The 24295-nt window shown below is 38.3% G+C and overlaps 1 pseudogene; it reads left to right on the top strand.

Annotated features, from left to right (window-relative positions):
* Positions 1–22756: 22756 nt before the first annotated feature.
* Positions 22757–23349, top strand: LOC143676523 (zinc finger protein 41 homolog; annotated as a pseudogene).
* Positions 23350–24295: the final 946 nt, after the last annotated feature.

Here is a 24295-nt window from a genome sequence, read left to right on the forward strand (position 1 = left end):
TTTTATATATTCTGGAAATTAAACCTTTGTCATATATGTGGTTTCCAAATATTTTTCCCATTGCATAGGTTGTCATGATAAAGTACTTTCATGATCTTGAGGCAAGAAAAGGTTTTTAATTTTGATGATATCCACATCAATTTTTTCTTTTGTTGCTTGTGTTTTGGGTGTCAAATCTAAAAAATTATTGCTTAAGACAAGGTCCTGAAGATGCTTCCCTACATTTTCTTCTAGGAGCCTGAAAGTTCTAGCTTTTATATTTGATCCATTGTGAGTTGACTTTTGTATAAGGTGTGAAGTAGTGGGCCTCATTTTTTTTGCAAATGGGGTCCTGTTTTCCTAGTACCATATGTTGAAGAAACTGTTCTTTTTCAATTGAGTGGTCTTTGCCCTCTTGTCAAAAATCAGCTGGCCATAAATATGAGGGTTGATTTCTGAGCTCTCAATTGGATTCTGTTGGTCTATAATTTCTGTTCTAGTGCCATTACCATGCTGGTTTGATTACTTTGGCTTTGTAATAAGTTTTAAGATTGGGAACGTATGTTCTCCAACTTCTTCTTTTTCAATATGGCTTTGGCTATTCATGACCCCTTACCCTTCTGTATAAATTTGATGATTGTTTTTTCTGTTTCTTTGAAAAGGTTGTTGGAATTTTAATTGGGGTTGTGTTTAATACATTGATTTGAGTTGGGTTTATATCTTAATGATATTTAGTCTTCTGATCCATGAATACAGAATGTCCTTCCATTTATTTAGGTCTTCTCTGGTTTCTTTTAGTAATGTTTTGTAGTTTTCTGTGTACAAGTCCTATACATTCTTGGTTAGATTTATTCTTAGATATTTGTTTTTTTTTTTAGTTGCTGTTGTGAATGGTATTTTTTGTCTTTATTTCTTCTTCCAATTGTTCATTGCTTGTCTATAGAACACTACTGATTTTTTGGGTGCTGATGTTGTAACCTGCCACTTTGCTTAATTCACTTATTAGTTCTAGGAACTTTGCTGTGGATTTTTCAGGATTTTCTGTAAATAGGATCATGTCATGCAAATAGTGAAGAAAATTTTACTCTTCTTTTCCAATTTGGATGTCTCTTTATCTATCTATCTATCTATCTATCTATCTATCTATCTATCTATCTATCTATTTATTCATTTATTTTTCTTGCATTATAGCTCTGGCAAGAACTTCCAGCACAATGCTGAATAACAGTGGCAACAATGGACATCCTGGTCTTGTTTGTGATCTTATTGGGAACACTTTCAGTCTTTCACCATTAAGGAGGATGTTAGCGTTAGGCTTTTCATATACATCCTTTATCATGCTGAGGAAGTTTCCATCTATTCCTAATGATCTAAGTGTTTTTATCAAGAAGGAGTACTGGATTTTGTCAAATTCCTTCATCCCTTGAGATGATCAGATTTAAAAAAAAAATTCCTTCATTTGTTAATGTGGTGTACTACATTAATCTATTTTCTTATGTTGGACCAACTTTATATACCAGGGATAAACCCAACTTGATCATGGTACATGATTCTTTTCGTATGCTATTGGATTGGGTTTACTGGTATTTTGTTGAGGATTTTTGAATCTATATTCATAGGAGTTATTGGCCCGTAAGTTTTTTTTTTCTTGTGGTATCTTTTTCTGGCTTTGGTGAGAGGGTGATTTGGCCTAATAGTATGAATTATGGAGTGTTCCCTTCCATTCGATTTTTTGGAAGAGTTCAAACAGAATTGGCATTAGGTCTTCTTGGAATGTTTGGTAGAATTCTCATGTGAAGCCTTCTAGTTCTGGGCGTCTTTTTGTTGGGAGATTTTTAATTTTTTATTTCGGCAGGGTCAGTTGTAATGTGCCCCATTTCTGATTTTTGTTATTTGTATCCTCTCTCTTTTTTTTTTCCTTTGCCAGTCTTGCTAAAGATATGTCAATTTATTGATCTTTTCATAAAACCAACTTTTCATTTTTTTAAATGGCCTCTATTGTTTTTCTTCCATTTCATTTATCTCCACTCTGATCTTTGTAATGTCTTTCCTTCTATTTGCTCTGGATTTAGTTTGTTCTTTCTTTCCTAGTTCTTCCAGTTTTGATGCTAGGTTTCTGAATTGAAATCTTTCTTCTTTTTTAACATAAACATTTACAGCTCTAAAGTTCCCTCTCAGCACTACCTTTGCTGCATTCCACAAGTTTTGCTATGTTGTATTTTCATTGTCATTCACTTCAAGAGATTTTCTAATTTCACTTGTGACTTCATCTTTAACCTTTTGATTGTTTAATCTCCACATATTTGTGACTTTTCAATCTCTCCCTCTGTAGTTGATTTCTAGCTTCATTCAATTTGCGTTGGATAATATACATTGTATGATTTCAATATTTCTGAATTTATTTAGACTCGTGCTATGACCTAACATATAGTTTATCCTGGAGAATGATACTTAGGGAACTCAAAAAGAAGGTGTGTTCTTTTTTTGTTGGGTGAATTATTCTATATATGTCTGTTGGGACTAGTTAGTTTGGAGAATCATCCAGATCTTGTATTTCCTTATTATGTTCTATTCATTATTGAGTGTGGTGTAGTAAAGTCTCCTACTATTAATGTAGAACCATCAATTTCTCCCTTGAAATCTGTCAGTATTTGCTTTATATATTTGGGGACTTGTTTCGGTTTGTTAAAGCTGCTGGAACTCAACATACCAGAAATGGTGTGGATTTTAAAAAGGGAATTTATTAAGTTGCCAACTTACAGTTGTAAGTCTATTAAAAAATGTTCAAACTAAGGTATCCAGGGAAAGATACCTTAATTCAAGAAAGGCCAATGGGTCCAGAACACCTCTGTTGGCAGGGAAGGCATGTGGCTGGCATCTGCTGGGGTCTTTTTTTTTAATCAAAAAATGTCTTTATTGTAACCTTCCTTGAAAAATAAGTTGGTGGCTCTTTTTTTAAAAAATTTATTTATTAATTAAAAAAAATTAAGAACAAACAAAAATATTAACATATAATTCTGTTCTACATATATATTCAGTAATTCTCAATATCATCACATAATTGCATATTCATCATATCTTAGAACATTTGTATCAATTCAGAAAAAGAAATAAAAAGACAACAGAAAAAGAAATAAAATGATAACAGAAAAAAAAAAGATTATACATCTCATACCCCTTACCCCTCACTTTCATTTATCACTTCTGCTGGGGTCTTTTGCTTCTCATTTCAAACAGCTTCCTTAGGGGTGTTTTCTTTCTTCATCTCCAAAAGTCTCTGGCTTTTTACAAACTGGTTCTCTCTTAAAGAACTCCAGTAGTTGGATTAAGACCCACCTCAAGTGAGTGGAGATACATCTCTATGGAAATCACCTAATCAAAATGTCCCACCCATAATTGAATGGGTCACATCTCTAAGGAAACAACTTAATCAGAGAATCCCACCCAAAATATTGAGTCAGGATTAAAGAACATGACTTTTCTGGGGTATATAACAGTTTCAAACCAACACAGGGCTCTGATATTAGGTGTGTTACATATATATATGTAATACATATATTTATAATAGTTACATCTTCTTGTTGGATTATTTCCTTTAAAAAGACTGCCTTTGTCCCGCATAACTGTTTTCGACCTAAGTTATTTTATCTAATATTACTAGATCTACTCCAGCTCATTTTTGGTTACCACTTGTAGTATATTTTCCCATCCTTTCACTCTTTTTTTTCCATCCTTTTACTTTTAGCCTGCTTGTATCTTTGAATTTAAAGTGAATCTTGTGCAGACACATAGAGTTGGGTCATGCATTTTTATCCATTCTGCCAATCTCTGCCTTTTGACTGGGGAGTTTAATACATTAACATTTAAAGTCACTACTGCTAATACAGGACTTTCTTCTCCATTTTGCTTATTTAAGCTTTGTAAGTCTTATACCTTTTTTTACCTGTCAATTATACCGTTAATGCCTACTTTTATATTTATTTTACTTTTTGGTGTGTTTTTACCATATTGAATACTTTCTCTTTTCTATCTGAATATATTTTTCATCTAATTTTCCTTGTGATTGCCATGAGGTTAAAATTTAACATCCTAAATATATGAGAATATTTGGTTTGATTAACTTAACTTCAATAGCATGCACATATACTTTTCCTATACTCCTCTGTCCCCATACATTTTTTAATACTTGTTACCACTCATGTCTTTGTAATTGTGTGTCCCAAACTGTGGATCTATCTTTACTTTTTATGCATTTGCATTTTACCACCTGTAGGAAGTAAGAAGTGGATTTACATACCAAGTAATACACTACAATAGGACTGGCATATATAATTACCCCAATGGTTACCTTTGAACCACTGTCTAGTGTCTTTTCCTCTCAGTCTGAAGCATTTCCTTTAACATTGTTTGTAGAGTAGGTGTAGTGGTAATGAAGTCCCTCAGCTTTTGTTTATCTGGGAATGTTCTGACCTCTCCTTCATTGCTGAAAGAAAGTTTTTCTGGATATGAAATTCTTGGTTGGTAGTTGTTTTCTTTCAGCACTTAAAGCATTTCAATCCACTGCCTTTTTGGCTGCATGGTTTCTGATGAGAAATCAGCAATCAATCTAATTGGGACTCCCTTGTACATAACATATGGCTTTTCTCTTGAAGCTTTCAGAACTCTCTGTTTTTCCTTTGCTTCTATAGTGTGATTAATATATGATGGGGTATATTCTTTATGTCTATTCTCTATTCTCTGGGCTTCTTGAAGGTTCATATTTACAACTTTTGCTATGTTTGGAAAGTATTCTGTAATCATTTCTTTGACTATTCTTTTGGACTCTTCCTTACTTTCTTCTCCTTCTGAGACTCCCATAATACATGTATTAGTATACTTAGTGGTGTCTTATGCTGTTTTTGATTTTTATAATTCTTTTGTCTTTCTGCTCCTCAGCTTAATTCATTTCAAGTGTCTTATCTTTGAATTCACTGATCCTTTCTCCTCCCACCTCCAACCTGCTCTTGAAATGGTCTTTGGATGTTTTCATTTCATTTATTGGGGTCTTTAACTCCAGGAGTTCTGTTTTGCTCCTTTTTAAAATTTCTATCTCTTTACTATGATTTTCATATTCTCATTCATTGTTTTCCTGATATACTTTATTTCTTTCTCTGTATCTTCCTTCATTTCCTAATATTCCATTGTGTATATATATACATGTATATATACACTACATTTTGTATGTATATATACACTACATTTTGTTTATCCACTCCTCTGCTGACGTATAGTATCTGTTTTTTCTGCCAGCATTTTCTGGCTCATCAATAACCTTCTTTTTGACAATCTGACTTAATAGTGTAAAATGCATTGCACTCTCAATTCTCCCCAACCTTTCTGAGAAGTCTTTATTTGTTCCCTAATTAGCTTCTTTTTACACATTAAGTAGGTACTCTTAAATATTCCAATCTCAAACTTCTGTCCTTTTTCTGTGCATACATATCTTTGGAGAGACCATCAAACTATCACTTCCATCTGGAAAAATAAACTAAATACAGGTTTCCAGCATAATAAACCATTAGCACCTTGAAGGTAGGAACAGTTGCCAGATATACTTAACACTGGAATTTTAAAGCATTCAATAAGTGTTAGATCAGTTCAGTTCAGCAATATTTCAAGTTTCAATTCTGTATTTCTAATTGCTTGTTGTCTACATGCTCTCAAAAATTTAATTTGGTTTAATCTGATCTATTCACCTATTTTCTTGAATTAATCCATTCACCTTTTCAACAAATACTGACTGATGACCATCAGCCTCCAGGTACCATGTAACCTTTAGGAATATGTTGGTATGCAAAGATAATGTGGTTTCCATTCCAACAAAGTTGATACTCCAGGTGTGTGTGTGGGAGTGGTTCTTGATTTATCATATTGCTGCCATTTTTTAGATGCTACAAGATTAAAATACTAACTGATTTCTTTCCTTTTATTCACCAAATTCTTAACAGTTTACCTTTCCAATGTCTCTGGTGCAGGTGACTCATTGTGATAGACTCTCAATTGCTTTTCAACTTTCTTGTTCTAAAAATATTCCTAGAATCCCACTTGGAGCACTTTGCTTTTTTGCTCAAACATTTTCAGTGGGTTCAAAATCTATGAACTAATACTCAGGAACCTTCACAATCAGATCCAACCTCTCTTGGCAGCATTCTCCTATGCTGCCTTCATATATTTCCTATTCAACCAGCTTGTTCTCCTTGCTGCTCCCTGAGAATGCACTTGACTTTCTCACTTCCAGGCCTTTGCTCTTGTTATGTGTTCTGCTAGATATGCCCTCTGTTCATTAGATTTCAAATACCCTCAACAACTCAGTTCAAATACTTTCTCCTTTCTGACACCCTCCTCCCATCAAACTGGACATATTCTCATCTACTAGGGAATTCCCACAAGATTTGTTGACATTGTTCTTTTCTTAGGGCTTTATAATCATCTCTTCTTGCATCTCTCACATGGCATCTGCATTTATTATTTCTGGTAGCAGTTAATATTAGTAAATAAGACCAACAGCTCCAATTCAGCTACTTTTTTCTACCGAACATGTCTTTCATTGCCCAAACCGACCAAGTTATTTTATACTGTTAGGCATTTTCATACTCTTATGAGAGGAACAGAATGAAGAGGGTAAATTTATTACCAAGAAACTGAATAAGAACTCAGTAGATGAGTTATTTTCATAATCTTAATTATTTGTAAAGTTGGAAGGAGTTGCATTTTGGGCTTATAATGTTCCATGTTAGTCAACTGATGATATTTTTATATTTCTTATATTCCATTTGAAATTGGTAGATATTAAAAAACCCATATATAAATTGACATGTTCAGGAATAAAGGAACATAATTCAGATTGCAACTTACACCTTGTGTTGTTGACAGAATTTTTTTGAGAGAGAGAATTATAAAACAAATCTGGAAAAATGTTCTTGTTCATGAATCTAGTGAAAAATACATGGAAGTTCTTTATACTATTTTTGCAACTTTTCTTTAAGCTTGAAATTGTTTCAAAATAAAAATTTAAAAATATATTTTTTCCTTCAACCATTTGGATTGAGGATAATGCCAAAATAAATCCCCTTGAATGTCAAGTGTACAATTTTAAAATTTTGAAACTTTTTATCTTAAAATCTCTTTTATTCTTTAAAACATAAACAAGTCCTAATTGAAAGGAATAATAAACCATATTTCTTCATCTTTAAAAACAATTTGGATAACTAACTATATATGTTTATATCAGAAGTAAACAGATAATTATTCAGCAAATAATTAGGGCATGTTTATTTTGTGCTAGGCACTGCTCAAGGTGCTGGACAACTAAATCTCTCCTGTTATGATGCTTACATTCTGGGGACAAGAGGAGAATGGCAGAGATAATTAATAGGTAGTATATATATAAGTAAATAATGGTGTATCAGTTGGTGATTAGGTCTAAAGGAATAAATGAAGCAGGACCTGAAGGATAAATGGTCAGTGAGCTCCTTGGTGATGAGATAACATCTGAGCAGAATTCAGAAGAGTGAGGGAGTGAGCCAAGGAGAGTTGTCCATGAAGTACTATAAGGCCAAGGTGTTGCAGGGATCATTTACATGGACATTTAAACCACTGATCATTATGAGGGTGAGTGACTCATAGATGACTGCAGCAAGAAGAAGTAGCAGCTGACATGGCTTGATGGCATGAGCTTTAAAGATGAAATATTCTAGGGTGGAAGGAGGAAATGGTCTGAAAGTAACTCACCTCACCTTCAGACTTAGTAGCTTATGGGTTGTGAGAGAGAAAAAGATTTCACTTTCAGGGAAGATGGAGTTCCCAAGGGAAGGCAGATTAAAGAGGGAAAGGAGGAAAGTGTAAGTAAAGTATAGTTGAATTCCCTCAATATCATTGGGTATTATTTAAAATAAATTGAATGTAATGAAAAAAAGAAGTAAAGGGAATTTAAAGAGGAGAGACTGAGGCTTAACGTTCTCTTTCTTTTACTGTTAATGTAGAACAATCGTCTGTTCTACTACAAACAATCTGATTGAAGAATGTTACTGCCCATCATTGCTACATTAAGCGGAAATGAAATGTTTATGAAGCAATCTGTATTTTCCATAAGAAACATAGATTTTTGGTAATAGAAATTTTGGTTGAATGCTCTAATGGAGCATAATCTAAGTAATAAATTTCAGCTGAATGCTCTAATGAAGTGTAATCTAAATCATAAATCTGATGTAAGAACAAGACATTTTGTAGCTAGTCAGATGCTTTGAACATAATTATCTGATTAAAGGAACAGCATTACTTAAGATATGAGAGGAATAGTAGAATATCCTACTGATAGTTACCACACCTAAAAGTAAATCAGATATATATATATATATATATATATATATATATATTTTAAGCAAATGAGGCATCTAAAGAATGATGTAAAAACTCAGTTTGATGCCTGCAAAAACTTGAATGGATCTTAAGGGAATTATGCTCACTGAAAAAAGCCAATCTCAAGAGGTTACATACTATATGATTCAATTTATGTAACATTCTTGAGATACAATTATAGAGATGGAGAACAGATTAGTGTTTGCCAGGGGTTAGGGATTTCAGGAGAAGAGGTCGGTGTAGTTAAGAGAGTTGTATGAAAGTTTGTTGTGATAGAAAATTCTGTACCTTGATTGTGATGGGAGTTACATGAAGCTACATGTGATAAAATTGCATAGAACCACACACACACACACACACACACACACACACACAAACACACACACAAACACACACACAGGAGTGCACCTGAATAAACTCGGTGGATTCTACAAATATTAATTTCCTGGTTTTGTTATTGTACTGTAGTTTTGTCAATATCAGGGAACTTCCCTGTATATTTATTTGCAACTTCTTGTGAATCATTATTTTTAAATTTAAAAAAGTCCTGCTGAACCTCTCTCCAAATACAAAAAAAAAAAGTCACGGGAATCAATGGTTACATGATTTAGAAACCCAATAGTGAATTATGGGGGAAGAACAGTATGAAATTTGAAAATTATTCTTTAAGAAGACTTTTTTATTTTCATGCACTGTTTAACACAATTGACTGATACTCCAACTGACTTTTCAACATTTTACAGACCAAGAAATTACTTTTAGTACTTTTTACATATTTGTCTTATGGGCCCTCTTTCTCACTACATCTTTTGAGATCATTTCCTTTGGAAGTGTGTTCCAAAAAAATTATACATGTCTGTGCAGATGAACTGTTAATAGTTCCTTTTTTGTAGACAGTGATGGTGATGGAATCCATTGTTTCCATTTTTTGCCTTGACTCTCAGAAAGTTCAGAGCGGATATTTAAGAAATACAATAAAATTTACATCCAATGGCAAAAGGAATTACTTTTATACATGAATAGATCAACAAGACAAAGATTATTAAAATGTCATAAGAAGTAAAAGAGCAGTACTGTGTCATTTAGCTTGACTGGTTTTTCTAAGGCTCTCTCTGTCTCAGATTTTCAGTAAATTAGCTAGCTCTACCTTGTGATCACATCTAATGCAAGCTGACTTTTGTCAGTTTATTTCTTGTTTCTCAGAGCAGTCTGCCTCTGCTCAACCTTCTTCCCCTATCAGAGTATCTCTTTTCTAGAATAATTTCTGCCTCTGGTTTCGCTGACCACCTGTTCTAGGTTGCTAGCTGCAAGAATGCAATATACCAGAAATGGAACGACTTTTAAAGGGGAGAATTTATTAAGTTGGTAGTTTACAGTTCTAAGGCAATGAAAATGTCAAAATTAAAGCAAGTCTATAAAAATGTCCAAATTAAGGCACCAATAAGAGGTTACCTTCACTCAAGAAAGGCCGATGATGTTCAGGGTTTCTCTCTCAACTGGAAAGGCACATGGAGAACATGGCGATGTCTGCTAGCTTTCTCTCCAGGCTTCTAGTTTGATGAAGCTCCCCCAGGGAGTGTTTTCCTTTTTCATCTCTAAAGGTCTCTGGCTGTGGGCTCTCGAGGTTCTCATGATTCTCTTATCGCTCTCTAGCTTTTTCCAAAGTGCTTCTTATTTTAAAGGATTCCTGTAAACTAATCAAGACCCACCTGGAATAGGTGAAGTCACATCTGCATCTAATATTACAAGATTAATATCCACAATTGGGTGAGCTGCATCTCACTAGTACAATCTAATCAAGCTTCCAGCCTATAGTGCTGAGTAGGGGGTTAAAAGCAACAGCTGCTCCCATAAGATTGACTCAGGATCAAAACATGGCTTTTCTGGGGTGCATAATCCTTTCAAACCAGCCCACCACCCATAGAAAAATAGGGATAGAGTACATCCACAACAGGTCTAAGAAAGACCCAGCTTTTTGTAAAGCTCTGTAATGTTCTATCTGCATTATTTGTTTTGCTTCTGTTTATTTAACATCGCACAATTGCAGGATTCAGAAGGGCAGATACGAAGAGACAGGCCGTCCTTAAATTCAAAGAGTTGGTTAGAAATGAATCCAGGATTCTATATTCCCACTTCAGTAAACTTTCCATATACATCATGAGATTGTGAGATGACCTGTACATATAAATGACTGCTGTCATCAGCAAGTTGTATAATAATTTTTATTATTTTGCCTTGAAATTTAGTTGGCAGCAAAAGTACTCCTTGGAAATATTCTACCACAAAAAGGAAAAATATAAATTTTCCATTTGCATTTTTAAAATATCCCATTTCAGTGTGCATCATTATAGGAAGAATATTTCATTATAAAACATTTTTCAGATTCCTAAGGATAGTAGATGATAATAATGACTTACATTTATCTTTAAATGCCTTACATTTGTGCTTTAAAAATTTCTCAGGTAATTTCATTTGATACTCATGACAACGAAGTGAAATTAGCAGTACTAGTCTTACCACCATTTTGTGAGTTGGAAAATTGGCCATGGATGGAACCAGTAGCAATCGTAAAATTAGAACCCAAATCTACTAGGATTGAAGTTAGTGCCCTTTTGATGAAATGAATGTGCCTCTTATGTCAACAAATGTTGCTTAAAGACCTGTTGAGAACAGGTTGTGTCTCAATGCTTGCCACCAACTCTTCATCAAGACCTGGCACAGCCTAAGGGCAGGACAATTTAACCCAAGGTGGACATAGACCCTGGAAGTATAGTTAATAGCTGACAATATTTATTATTAACTCTTAATTCAACTTAATTTGAAAAGGTGCTATTCAAAATATAGAATATTATTACTGAAAAGATTAAATGGAAAATTTTTATCAAGCTTTCAGACACAGCACAGGGCTTGCAATTTAATAATAGAGTTCTAGCTTCAGCATAAGGAATACTAAGATATGATGATCATATCTGGTAGGTAAGATGAGAGGGCTTGCCAGAAGCACATTTGCTTGAGGACCAAAGAGCCTCCTGGGAGAATTCACTGAGGAAAGCAGGAGGTATGTACAATGCATTTCACTAAATAAGGCAGCCTTGGTTCTAGGTGAGGGAGTAGTGACTCTGAATAAGGCATGGTGCCTGTCACTTGGTTTGGTTTCTCTGCCCAGCTTCATAAAATGAATGCACATGCCCTAGACTGCTACCAGCCCTTGTAACACTGTTGTGCAGACCAGGAAAAGGCACCCCCTTTTGCACAGATGCAGCCATAGAAGCACAAGACTCTGTGCTACAGCAAGCTGATACAGATTTGGAGCAAATACTATACACTCTCATGTAGTGGGAGGGCAAAAAAGGCAAACTAACAAAAAGTAGTTTCATTAAAACTGTAAAACATTGTCTATATGTTGGGCTCTGTTTGGATTCCTGGACTACTCAAGCAAATACCATGCAATGGGCCCACTTAAACAATGGGGACTTATTACTCACCGTTTTGAGGTTCAGAGAAAGTCTGAGTCAAAGTGTCATCAAGGCAATTCTTTCTTCCTGAAGAGTGGCAGTCTGGGGCTGGCTGCTGGGGATTCTTGGTCCTTAGGTCCGCTGTCACATGGCCATGCACATGGTAGTATCTACTGGCCTTTCCCTTCTCTTCCTGGTTCTTTTGACCTACAACACTCACTTCCCATGGCTTTCTCTGTCTGTTTGAACTTCATTCCATGTTTAAAGTTTCCAAGCAATAGGATTAAGAACCATCCTGATAGAGGTGCGCCATACCTTGACTGAGATAACCTTATCAAAAAGTCCTACTTACAATGAGTTAAATTTAATCCAGGAATGTTTTTCTGGGGTATGTACAGCTCCAAACCATTACAGGCTCCTTTAAAACTTTAATAGAATTTAACCTAAGGGGACAGGGGCATTGTCTCCTATTTTAAAGTAGACATTTAAAGTAGCATTGCATTGCTTTGCCTACTAAAGAAGCTTCAGTCATTCAGTAGGGACAGGAGGTAATGGTGCCCATCAGACATGGCCAAATGCAGCAGATGCATAGTGGAAAATTGTGGGTATCCAACAGACATAATGGTGCCCAATGGAAATGCTTATAGATATGGCAAGTTCCCAGGAGATTTTGTAATACCTAGCAGGTGCCACCAATCAAATGCACATGGAGATTTGAACTAGAAAGGACAAGGATAAGCACTTGTGAAATACCCCTGGGGATTCTCAGAAATACTTGCCGGGAGCAGGGTGAAGGGAGAACCATTCATAGGAGCCTGGAGGTCTTGCCTTAACAAGGTGGGGTAAGGAAACTAGTGAAATTTGGCTTTTTGCTGTTAAGTCAGCCCATCTGTTCCCACAGAGGCCTGGAGTAACTCAGGTTATACAAACAGAACTTTATAGATAAACTACTTAATGCAGCCTAGCCTTAATATTTTATTTTAGGTCAAACATTAAAAGGGTTTTAGAGAAAAATGTGGCCTGGTATCATTCCTCCAAGAAAGTTGTAATTTTTTTTTCTGGAAAGGACAATTTGATAGGCTTTTGTACTTTTGTATAAGCCACATTCAAATGCAAATCATCCTACAATAAACTCCTAATATAAGAAGAAATAATCCTCCACACACCATAAATAGCTTTAATAAAAGCCAACTAGCTGAACAGGTACAAATCGACAAGGAGGTGTTAGCATGGGGGTGGGGGTGGGGGAGGTGTAATTGTGTAAGCAATGCACAAATAATAGATTTTAGAATTCAAATGACTGGTCAAATTTCATGAAGAGGAAAATGACTTTTTGAGAAGTGAGAAAATCACTTGGAAAACATTCTTTTGATATTTGATTTAGTAATTAATTTTTCAGAGCAATGCGATGACATGGTACAAAGGCAGTGAGATAACCATTGCAGCTTTCTATATGAAAGAGGCATGATAAAATAATAGAGAATTGTATTCCAAAAATAACCATGCTTTTGATGGTTAGACTTGATGAGGTCCAAACAAAAACAGCTTTGGTTTGTCTCAACACTCTCTGTTACAATTCATCTGTTGAACAGCTTCCCCTCTGGATATAATCCTCCATCATTCCTGATGGATTTTCCAGGCACTCTTACACAGTAAAAAAGTATTCCTGCTACTTTTAGTCAAAAGAACAATCTTATTTTAGTCATGGTCCATCCACTCTAAGGACCCCAAATCCAGTCTGGTGCTATGTAAAATGTCTCCCTCCACCCCACCTGGACACCGGAAGTGAGGAAAGGGGCCAGGGACACTGTTCCCCTCTCAGTCATCCTCATCTCCTCTGATGTTCTCCTTGGCTGCTTTTGTCTGACTCACGATGGTCATGCCTGGGTAGTGGGGTGAGAGAGGATCAGGGGAAAAAAGGAATAGGACCTTAAAGCTGGTGTGGCCGCGGTGGAGCCGTGAGTCCCTCTGGCTCATCACTAATGATAACGAGCCTTGAGCTTCCAAATCGACCCTACACAGACACTCTCTTTGGGGTCCCAGAGCCCCTCCAGGCCGTTCTCTGGGGGTGAGATTCAAAGTGATCTCACATGGTCCATGGGAAAACTCTGCCGTTTTGTCCAGCTGAGGGGGCAGTACCGCTTCCTTCCATGTAACCCTTTTGCTTTTCCTTTTGCTGTCTCAGGGGTACCCTCAGACAGAATATTTATTTATTTATTTTTTATTAGAGAATTTATGGGTTTGCAGCAAAACTGTGCAGAAAATACAAAATTCCAGTATACACCCACCCCCGACACACACTGTTCTTCCTATTATTATTAACACTTTACATTAGTGTGGTACCTTTGCTAAAACTGACAAAACAAAATTCTTACAGTCATACTATTAACCATAGTCCATAGTTAAAATTAGGCTGCACTGTTTGTGTTGTACAGTCCTATTTTTTTTTTTCAATTTATTCTAGTGACATGTATACAATCTGAAAATAACCCCTTTTAGCCAAATTTACGTATACCAATTCAGTGGTGTTAACTACATTCACAGTGCTGTGTTACCATCACCACCATCACTACCAAAACTCTTCTAGAAGAGCCTCTTAAGTCATTTTAGACAATTTTTTTTAGGAGGGGTCAAGTAGAAGACCTCAGGCTCCTCTATCCTCAGAGGGTCTGTGCCAAGTACTCCTGGGGCTCCTCTCGCAGATCCCCTCAGTTGCTTGAGGTAAGGGGCTCAAGGGACATAATTGCTCTGACAACTCTTTCAGTCTCTCATACAGACTTTTATGTTAGGAGGCAGGGATTGCTTCTGTTGGCTGCTTTCTTTTTACATTCCCTTGGCAAGTCCTGCAGAGGTGTTCTGTCGCCATGCTCCAGGACACGGGACGCTTGTCATGCAGTGCCTGAGAAAGTAAGTTCCAGGGAAACTCCTGGAGTCTGCATCCCTGTTACCCTTAGAAGGTAATGCTGAAGGTAGATGAGGATCATGATTTTAAATCATCAAGAAAATACCATCTTTAGTGCAGCCCATTAAAAATGTGTGCTAGTTAGTTTCTGAGTGCCCCTCCACATCTTTCCTCCCCCCTTCTCTACCCTGTTCTGAAGCCTGGGAGTTTGACTTCGACAGACCTTGATATCCAGGCATCCTTGCCCTTTGGCTTCTGGTTGGATTTTGCCAAAAGGAAGTAGGAAGATGGGAAGAGAGAGAAGCCAGGTTGTATCATAATGGATTTGGCCTCCTAAAAGAGGAATGGCCTTTGTCCCTGCTGGGGGTGGTGGTGGTTGCCTCTATATCCTTGAAATGTGTTTTTTGCTGTTCATGATGAACCCAGGACCTCGCCTGATAGCTCACAGCTGTCTCTTAGGATGGGAACTGGCCACACAAGACAGACCAGGTGATCAGGGGTGGGGCTTTGAGCCACTCACATCAGCCCCAGAAGTCAGGGAAGGGGTCTGGAGGTTGAGTTCAATCATGTGAGCACTGACTTCACCAATTCTGCCTATGTAATGACCTCCCGTATTAAACTCTGGACACTGGAAACTCGAGAGAGCTTCCATATTTGATAAGAGACATCTCTGCGCCGGGAGGGGAACATGTCCTGACTCTTCATGGAGACAACACAGAAACTGTTTGAGGCTTTCCTAGACCTCGCCCTGTGCTGCTCTTCTCTTGGCTTCTTTTTATTTGTATCCTTATTTTACTACAGTAAAACTATAATAATAGGTGTAGTGCTTTCAGTGAGTTCTGTGAGTTCTTCCAGAAAATTATCATACTCCTAGTGGTGTTGGGAACCCCCAAATTTATAGCCCTTAGGTCAGATATGCAGGTAGCTTGAGCTCCTCAGTCTGGGACTGGTGCCTGAAAGGCTGTCTGGTAGAGGATTGATTTCCCTTTACCTGTAGAGTCTGACCTCCTAACCCCGAGCGGAGTCAGAACGGAATTGAATTCTGAATTTTGTGTTATAAAGTTTGTGATTGAGGTACTGTAGTATTTATAGCTGATTGAAGAAGTTACAGAGCTGTAGAAGTTCTTGCAATTTGTACATAGGGTATTCTCTGTCAGGGTCTGGGGCGATAATGACTTCCCAGTATGTCTAGTCCCAGATGCTTCATTTTCTTTTGTTGGTTTCCTAAATCTTACCCACACCTCTATAAACAGTCTCTTTATTATATTCTCTTTAATTATTCTTTTGAGTATGCCCTCAGTGTGCTGTTAGAAACTGGAAACTGTTATAAGAGGAGAGGAAATATATATTTCCATAGAAAAGGTTATGATGTAAAAAATTTTAAATGTTTGAGGTTGTTAAAGAGATGGACCCTGGAATCATCCTGGACTCTCTGGGTACAAATCCTAGCTCAACTGCTTCTGAGCAAGTTACTTAATCTTCCTAAGCTTCAGTTTCCTCACATATAAAATGGAAATACCAATACTACCTACCCCACAGCATTATTTTAAAGACTTAATGACCAAATTCATGTAAACTACTCAGCACAATGGCTGGTCGATAGCAAAGGCTTATGAACAGTATGATAACTGTTTCTGTTTAGTATCTAGAACACCTCTATTTTTCCAAAGAGCAAAATGTATGAAAGAAGTTGATGTCATGGCCTTATCTAAAACTGAACAAACAAAATGAGTAGACTTCTTACCTGCAAGCTTCTGACTCTAATTGCTGTAAGAAGAAATAACAATTAATGGAAGGATAAGTGGTCACTTTCTTAAGGAAAGATGAAAATAGATGTAAAAATACGGGATTGCTGACAGATCAGTGAGAGGATAGGAAGACCAGGCTTGGAACAGCCAGGACTGTGTCTTCTCCATAATGCAGAAGAATTCCTGGAACATTTTACCTGGCTGTTATTCTGGAATAAATGATTTCTAAACATTTCTTCTGTCTTTGAATCCCTTTGCATGTGTGTCTAGACCCTAGAAGCTACTGTCCAATTGAGGCCACGTGTCCACTCTAGGTTCATTTGGGCCAAGGGAGGAAGGCATGGAGAAGGACTCAGGATCCCTTCAGCTTACATGGTGTGAGTGGAAGAGGTAACTAAAGACTATGCACAGTGGGGGAAGAGGTAATTTCTTAAAGGAAAGAAGGGTGCTGTTAGGAGGCAAAAAATGAACCATGTCTTCTAGATACTGCTTTATAAGAATTTGCATTGTAGTGGAATGGAGTATTACCGACCTAATCACAAGAAAGAATTTCAATTATTATAGTGCAACAGAGGCAAAGGCACTGAGAGAATGCTAAACAAAATAAGATTTATGAGTTCTAATCCTTACCTGGCCTTTAGCAAACCTGGGCAAGCCTCCTTTCCATCTAAAATTACCAGGGAAATTAAATTCTCTCTAGCATTCTCTAAAAACTGCTTTCTCTGTTTTTTCCATAGAATAATCAATATTCATGAGAATTTCTTCCCGTTCTAAAATGTGTTAAGCAACTCTTACAGGAAAATTGATCTGAATTTCTTAAACCACGAACTCAACCAAAACCACAAAATACCCCACAACATCTGCAAGCTCAGTTTACCTTGTAATTCTTTATGATGGGGTCTATTTCCCTATCTAGACAGTGAGCACCTTAAGGGCAAGACCATAGCTTACTACCCTTTGGGACTCCAGGCCCAGTGCTTGGCACATGAGATTTGCCTAGCAAATGTCTGATGGTAGAAGAAGGAAACATGGGGCAGAGTAAAAAAATCACAATTCCTGTTTTTGGGTTGTGACAAAATTTTCTTTTCCTATGCTGAGTATCATGAGAGTAAATCAGTTTATTTTTGTACATCAATTCATTTCAGTTCCCCCAAATGAAATGGTATTAATAGTCAACCATGTGCTAGGTATTATGTTAGGTTATAATCATGCAATATATAGTCCTAAAGAGAAGCCACAGACTATTGGGGAGTCAAAACCTATTGATATAAATTCTGTGAGAGGTCAGAAGCCCTCTAGGTGTAAGGGTGGGATGGGTTAAGGACATCTTCAGCTAAGAGGCCATATTAATCTGAATATTGAAAGATGAATGGACTTTTTCCAGATAGATAAGTGGGAAATGTTCTATAGCTTAAGAAATAGTAATAATAACCATGGTCAATATCCACTGATTGCCAGGCGTGTTGCTAAGTGCCTCATGTAGACCATTCAAGTGTCATAACTCTCTTAAGTGGGAATCGTGCTCCTCATTCTCATTTTAGAGCTGAGGAAACTGGAGTTGAGATTAAGTTAAGTAACACGCACAAACCCACAGAGATAGAAATGGGGCTTGGATTTGAGCCCAGCAAGCATGAGAACACATTTTTAACCACCACACTATAATGTGGATGAGTTAAAACAGCTTGAAACTATCAGGATTGGGGTAAGTTACCTGCCCTTTAGCTGACATCTCCTCTGCCTCTTTTGCTATCTGCAAAGAACTACTTGGACTAAATACTAGTGAGTAATTTGGAAATTTCTGGAGACTTCATGAAGAAAGCAAGGAGAGGCTTTACATTATCTATCCCATAGCAGATCAGTTCAAAATCCCGTTCAGACTGACTCTCCTCACAAATGCCTTTTGGCCATCGACCCTCTCCATCAATCTCTCTGACTCTTGTCTCATGCAGTCCTATTATGTGGACCAAATTTGTGTGCTGCATTCAACTGTGTGCTCGGCAAAGCAAAAAACAAACAAAGCATAAAACAAAACCCTGAAATTAATTGGACCCACCTTCCTTGAGAGGTGGTTCAATGACTTTGGGATCTGGCTCCCTACCACATGCAGTTTATTAAAGCATTTCTTATAAACGTACACAGTCATCTTCCCAAGAAACGTTCTACTAAATGTAATTGCCTCCATCTCATTTCATAAAGCATATTAAATGGACAAGTTGTTTAAAAGTATCCTTTCATTGGTTGGCTTTGTCCCTTGTCTAATGGAATATGCATTGACAGAAGCCATCTGTAGTTATAAATTATTTAATGGCCTTTTTGTTCCAAAATAGCACTACTAAAAGAAAACCACCAATGCATTTGCTTTTCTTAATTAGAGCTTGCAAGGTGAGATAATAAGTGTCAGTAATTAAAGTAAATTAGTACTCTTTCCTTGGAGGAAGAGAGCTTTTATCCTACTTTTTGAAACATGGTAATCCCACTTCACAGGCGTGGGTCATTGACATTATAGTTCTGCAAGCTCAGGTCTCCTCTCAGGGATTCACTAGAGCAATTCACCTTCCTCTTTTCCTTAGGAGAAAACAATTAAAAATGAAAATAAAAATAAATTTAAAAAGCATGCTCTTTTTACGGCTTTCTAGATATTCATAGAGGCCAATTCTCATATTTATTCTCCTCAAAATTATTTGATCCTTGTTAACATAGTAATATGCATTTTCAGGATGAAAGACAACTAGGTGACTCTAATATATGGATAACTAATTTACTGGGGAAAAGTTATAATAGTTCATTCTCTAATATTTTAAAATTAAATTCTGACGGGACCTTTTAAAGAGAATTCACTACAAATATTTAACTCCTTTATTTAAAAAGAAAATTATCTAGAGACAATCAGAAATATTTATTGTGATATATATGTAGTAATTGAAGTGAAACTTAAAACACAGAGAAGTAAGCTACCCATCATCAGAGTAGTAGCCAACACTTACTGAGTAACAACTATATGCTACATGTAGTCTTGTTCACTGAATGCATAAGGCAGTCTAATCCTCACTATTCCTGGTGTATTAGAGTTCTCTAGGGTAACAGAATTACAGGAGATATTTGTAAATAGTATGAGATTTTATAAGAGTATCTCATGCAACAGTGGGGATGCACAAGTCCAAATTCTGTAGAGCAGGCTGCAAGTTGGTAACTCCAACGAAGGTTTGCAACGAATTCTCCACGACAGTCTAGCTGGCTGAAGTAGAAGTGAAAGTTATCACCTCCCCCTTAAAAGCTTTCAACTGATTGGATTAATTTCTCTCATTATGGGAATACTCCTTTTAGTTAACTGTAGGTGCAATCAGTTACAGTTGCGATCAACTCACCCATGATTCAAATCCATGAAATGACCACGCAGCAACAGTCAGGCCAGTGCTTGCTTGACCTGACAACTGGGCACCATTACCTGGTGTTCTAGTTTGCTAGCTGCTAGAATGCAATATACCAGAAATGGAATGGCTTTTAAAAACGGGAATTTAATAAGTTGCTCATTTACAGTTCTAAGGCCAAGAAAATGTCCCAATTAAAACAAGTCTATAAAAATGCCCAATCAAAGACATCCAGGGAAAGATACCTTGGTTCAAGAAGGCCGATGAAGTTCAGGGTTTTTCTCTCAAGTGGAAGGGCACATGGTGAACACAGTCAGAATTTCTCTATCATCTGGAAGGGCACGTGGCGAACACGGTGTCATCTGCTAGCTTCCTCTCCTGGCTTCCTGTTTCATGAAGCTCCCTGGGAGGCGTTTTCCTTCTTCATGTCCAGAGGTCGCTGACTGGTGGACTCTGCTTCTCGTGGCTATGTTGTTCTGCTCTGCTCTCTCTGAATCTCCTCCTTTCTCCAAAACGTTTCCTCTTTTATAGGACTCCAGAAACTAATCAAGACCCACCAAATGGGTGGAGACATGCCTCCAGCTAATCCAGTTTAACAACCACTCTTGATTAAATCACGTCTCCAGGGAGATGATCTAATTATAGTTTCAAACATTCAATACTGGATAGGGATTAGAAGAAATGGCTGCCTTTACAAAATGGGATTAGGGTTAAAACATGGCTTTTCTAGGGTGCATACATCATTTCAAACCAGCACACCTGGTCAAGTTGACACATGAACTTAACCATCACATCACACCTGGGAAGGTGGGATTATCTCTGTTTTTAAAGAAAAGGAAACAAAAATTTAGCAATATTAAGTGGTTTGCCTATGAAGTTATATCTAAATCTTTCTGGTTGTTTAGTGCAAAACCTTCTACTGCAGCTCTTACTCAAAAAGCAAAACAAATGCAAGCAGCTCTCCTTAGTACTTTATAAAATGGTAAGTGAGCAGTCATTTGTTCAATAAATATTTCATTTATAGCTGTATCCTCTACTTCATTCCAAAAAAGACTGAGAAAGCTTATCAAAGCAAATAGAGTAAACTCAATAAGCTATAAAAGAGGAAAGAAAACTAAGTAAAGGGAAAATCAAAGTAAAACACATGAATTAAGAGAGATAAAGTTACTATAAAGTATTAACAAAAGTGTTATTGCAAGCATTGCCCATAAGACTCATTTAAGGGGAATATGTCTTGTCTTTTATTCACAGGATTAAATTATATATTTCCAAGATTTCCCATGTTCTTTTGTATGTTAGCTTCACAATCACACATCTAGTCAACCATAAACTAGTGTGGAATTCAGGCTGTTTCGCTGCTTTGGTGGATTTATTAATTTTCATTTTTGTCAGTTTGTATTAAATTTATGGGACCTAAGCTATTATGGGACTTAAGCTTCTCGGCAATACCACAAACACTTTCATGTTTTAGTTTTGAACTAATTTTTATAGCATATGTCCAAATGCAGTAAAATATTCTAATAATTCCAGGAAGACAGAAGTACAAGCATCCACTGCACAAACCCAGATCATGTTGGTGGACAAAGGTAAACTGTTGGTTGTTAAGAGACCACAACAAAAGACAGATGGAAACGGCCATTTAACTGGAGGCCAAAAAAGGGGTTAAATTTAGTATATGAGCGTTGATTTTAAAAAAGGTACTGGGTAGTGTTTATTGAGGATTAAATCACATACCCCACAAAAGACATGCTCAGATCTTAATCTGTGTCCCTGTGGGCGGGAAACCATTTGTAAATAGAATATTTTGAAGATGTTATTACTAGTGAAAGTGTGACTAGAATTCAATCAGGTGGGTCTTAATCAGTAGTATGTCTAGTCCTCTTATTAAGAGAAGAAATTCAGACACAGTCACTTGGGGGAAGCCAGAAGTCAGTGGAAACCCGAAGTCAGAAAAAGTCAAAGAAAGATCGCTATGTGACAGAGAACTGCCTTCACCCGAGCATAACTGACCCCAGAAGAAAGCATGGTTTGGCTGACATCTTGATTTTAGAATTCTGGTCTTCGAAAATGTGAGATAATAAATGCTTGCAGTTAGGTCAACCCAAGATGTGGAATTTGTCCTGGCAATCCTGGAAAACTAAGACAGTGTTCAAAAGAATATGTTGTATACAAATTGAGCCTCAGAAACTTATACACAGAAACCCATGCCATAGTGTCCTGCACAGTTGCTAGAGGTGGGCTGCCAATGTGGTCAAGAAATCACAGCAAAGAGAAAAAAAGCAATTACGGGGTTTAAAATATCAAGAAATTGGGGGAAAAACAATCCATTGTCCAGGACAAGTTCTCCTGGTGCTGAGAGAGATTTTCTCAAAGGGAAAACCTGTGTGATATGAATACTTAGTTTACTCTCCTTCAAGAATTAAAAGGCTCTGGTTGGCCCGGAAAGCGCTGGGTGGCCCCACTGGGGGCAGCTGTGGGACCCTTGGTGACCTTGGCTCTCTTGCCCAGGCGACAGGGACAGCGACGAGGGGAGAGTATGCCATCCTGCCTGGCCTCTCCATGTCCAGGGCGTGTTCAGTTCCCCAAATGGAAGGGCCTCGTCTGCTCCTCCCGGCAAGGTACTTGACAGACTTCTCCTCACCGGCCATCTCACCCGGATGGCTCCTCCCTGGTCCGCGCTCACGTGACGGTGAGAAGCCAAGCTCTCCAGAGGACCAAAGACTTTCAGTCACAGAGCTTCAATAACACACTCACAAGATGAAGAATTGTGTCAAAAGCAATACATTTCCAAAACAATGGAGTTACCAGGTCAGATGTCCACAAGATTCGAGCGCTTTCTCCTTGGTTCTGTCCTGAGTCCTTAACAGCTTTCACGTGGCCCTTCCTCCTTCCTGGGAGGAGAGCAAGATGGAAAAGCCTCCAAGCAAGAAAAAGAAGCCACAGACTTCAAAGGAAGAAGTAGATGTCCAGAAGGACACACTCCAAGAAGAAAAAGTGTTGGAAAAGAAAAAGCCAAACAAAAGATCCTCTCTGGCCAGAGAGCACCGTCAAGGGCCCGGCCTGAGCCCAGGAGATGAGGAACACCTATCTGATGCCCTTGAAGCTTCATTCAAAGATGACTTCAAGGAGGTTCCTGTGTTCATTCCTTTTCAGAGAAAGAACCCCCGCGAGTGTAGTGAATGTGGGCATATCTTTAAGCATAAGACAGACCATGTTCAACATCAGTGGTTCACACCAGAGAGAAGCCCTTTAAATGTGCTCAGAGTGGAAAAACCTTCAGGCACAGCTCTGACATCACCAAACATCAGAGTCCACATTGAGAATAGTCCTTCACATGCAATGAATGTGGGAAAGCCTTCAACCGTGGTTCAAATCTCTTAAAACACAAGAAAACTCACATGGGAGAGAAGCCGTACAAGCATATGGAGCATGGGAAAACCTTCGTCTACAGCTCAGGCCTCATTTGACATCAGAAATGCCACCCGTGGAAGAAGCCCTGAACTGGGACAGCTGCCAGCTGAGGTTGGAGCATTGGTGAACACCAGAAAGTTTGTGCAAAGGGAAGTTTCCACAGGAAGCCATCACCCGTGGCCTGTTCCCCATGTAGAATCTCCCAAGCGATGAGGCCAAGGCATCCAGAAGGTTCAAACCTGATAACTACAGGGAAGCCCAGGGCTGGCAAAGACCTTTCAGGTCCACAGAATATCTGGATCAAGGCCCCTTTCTCGGTTGACTCGATCTCATGGCTCAGCTCCAGTAGTGACGAGAGACTGAACCACTGCCACTTGGCAAGGTCCCAGCTGCCCCAAGAACAGCCCTTGCAGGAGAGATGAATGGTGGAAGGAGCAGCCAGCACCATCACGGCCACCTCTTGTGTTTGTCCATCAAGCTTCCCCCCATCACTGCACCTTTTCAGGATTTCACCTGCAGGCTCTCAGCCCCCTGGGGTCCTGAGACCACCCCCACATAGCCTCACAGGATTTTTGCCCACACAGTGGGGAGTGCAGTGGAGGCCTGAGGCCCTGAGCTGGATAACATGCTTCTGGCCTGGGCCCTGGGACCCAGGTGTCCCCCAGGACTGCACCAGACCCCACTCGTCCTGTGGTCCAGACCCTAAGCTCAACTCCAAGCCCTACAAACAGGACCACACTCTGGGCCTCTGGCCATGCCTGGTGCACGTGCTGGGTCCCCAGGGGAGCTGACAGCAGCCTCCGGCCAGCTCACCTTCACACAGCCCTTCATACTCGTCAGTGGTCCATTCACAGAGGAGCCTTGGAGGATGCTGAGTCCTCACTGTCCAGCAGCTGGAGCCAGACGGTGGGTCTGCGGTGTCACGGTGACTGCCGGGCTGTGCCAGCATTCTGTATCACCAGGGTGTCTTGGGTCTTCGAACTGCTGGATGACAGAATAGCTTGCCAGAAGCCGAGGGACAAAGCATGGTCACAC

The sequence above is a fragment of the Tamandua tetradactyla genome, chromosome 3, assembly GCF_023851605.1.
Source record: "Tamandua tetradactyla isolate mTamTet1 chromosome 3, mTamTet1.pri, whole genome shotgun sequence".
NCBI classification, from domain to species: Eukaryota; Metazoa; Chordata; class Mammalia; order Pilosa; family Myrmecophagidae; genus Tamandua; species Tamandua tetradactyla.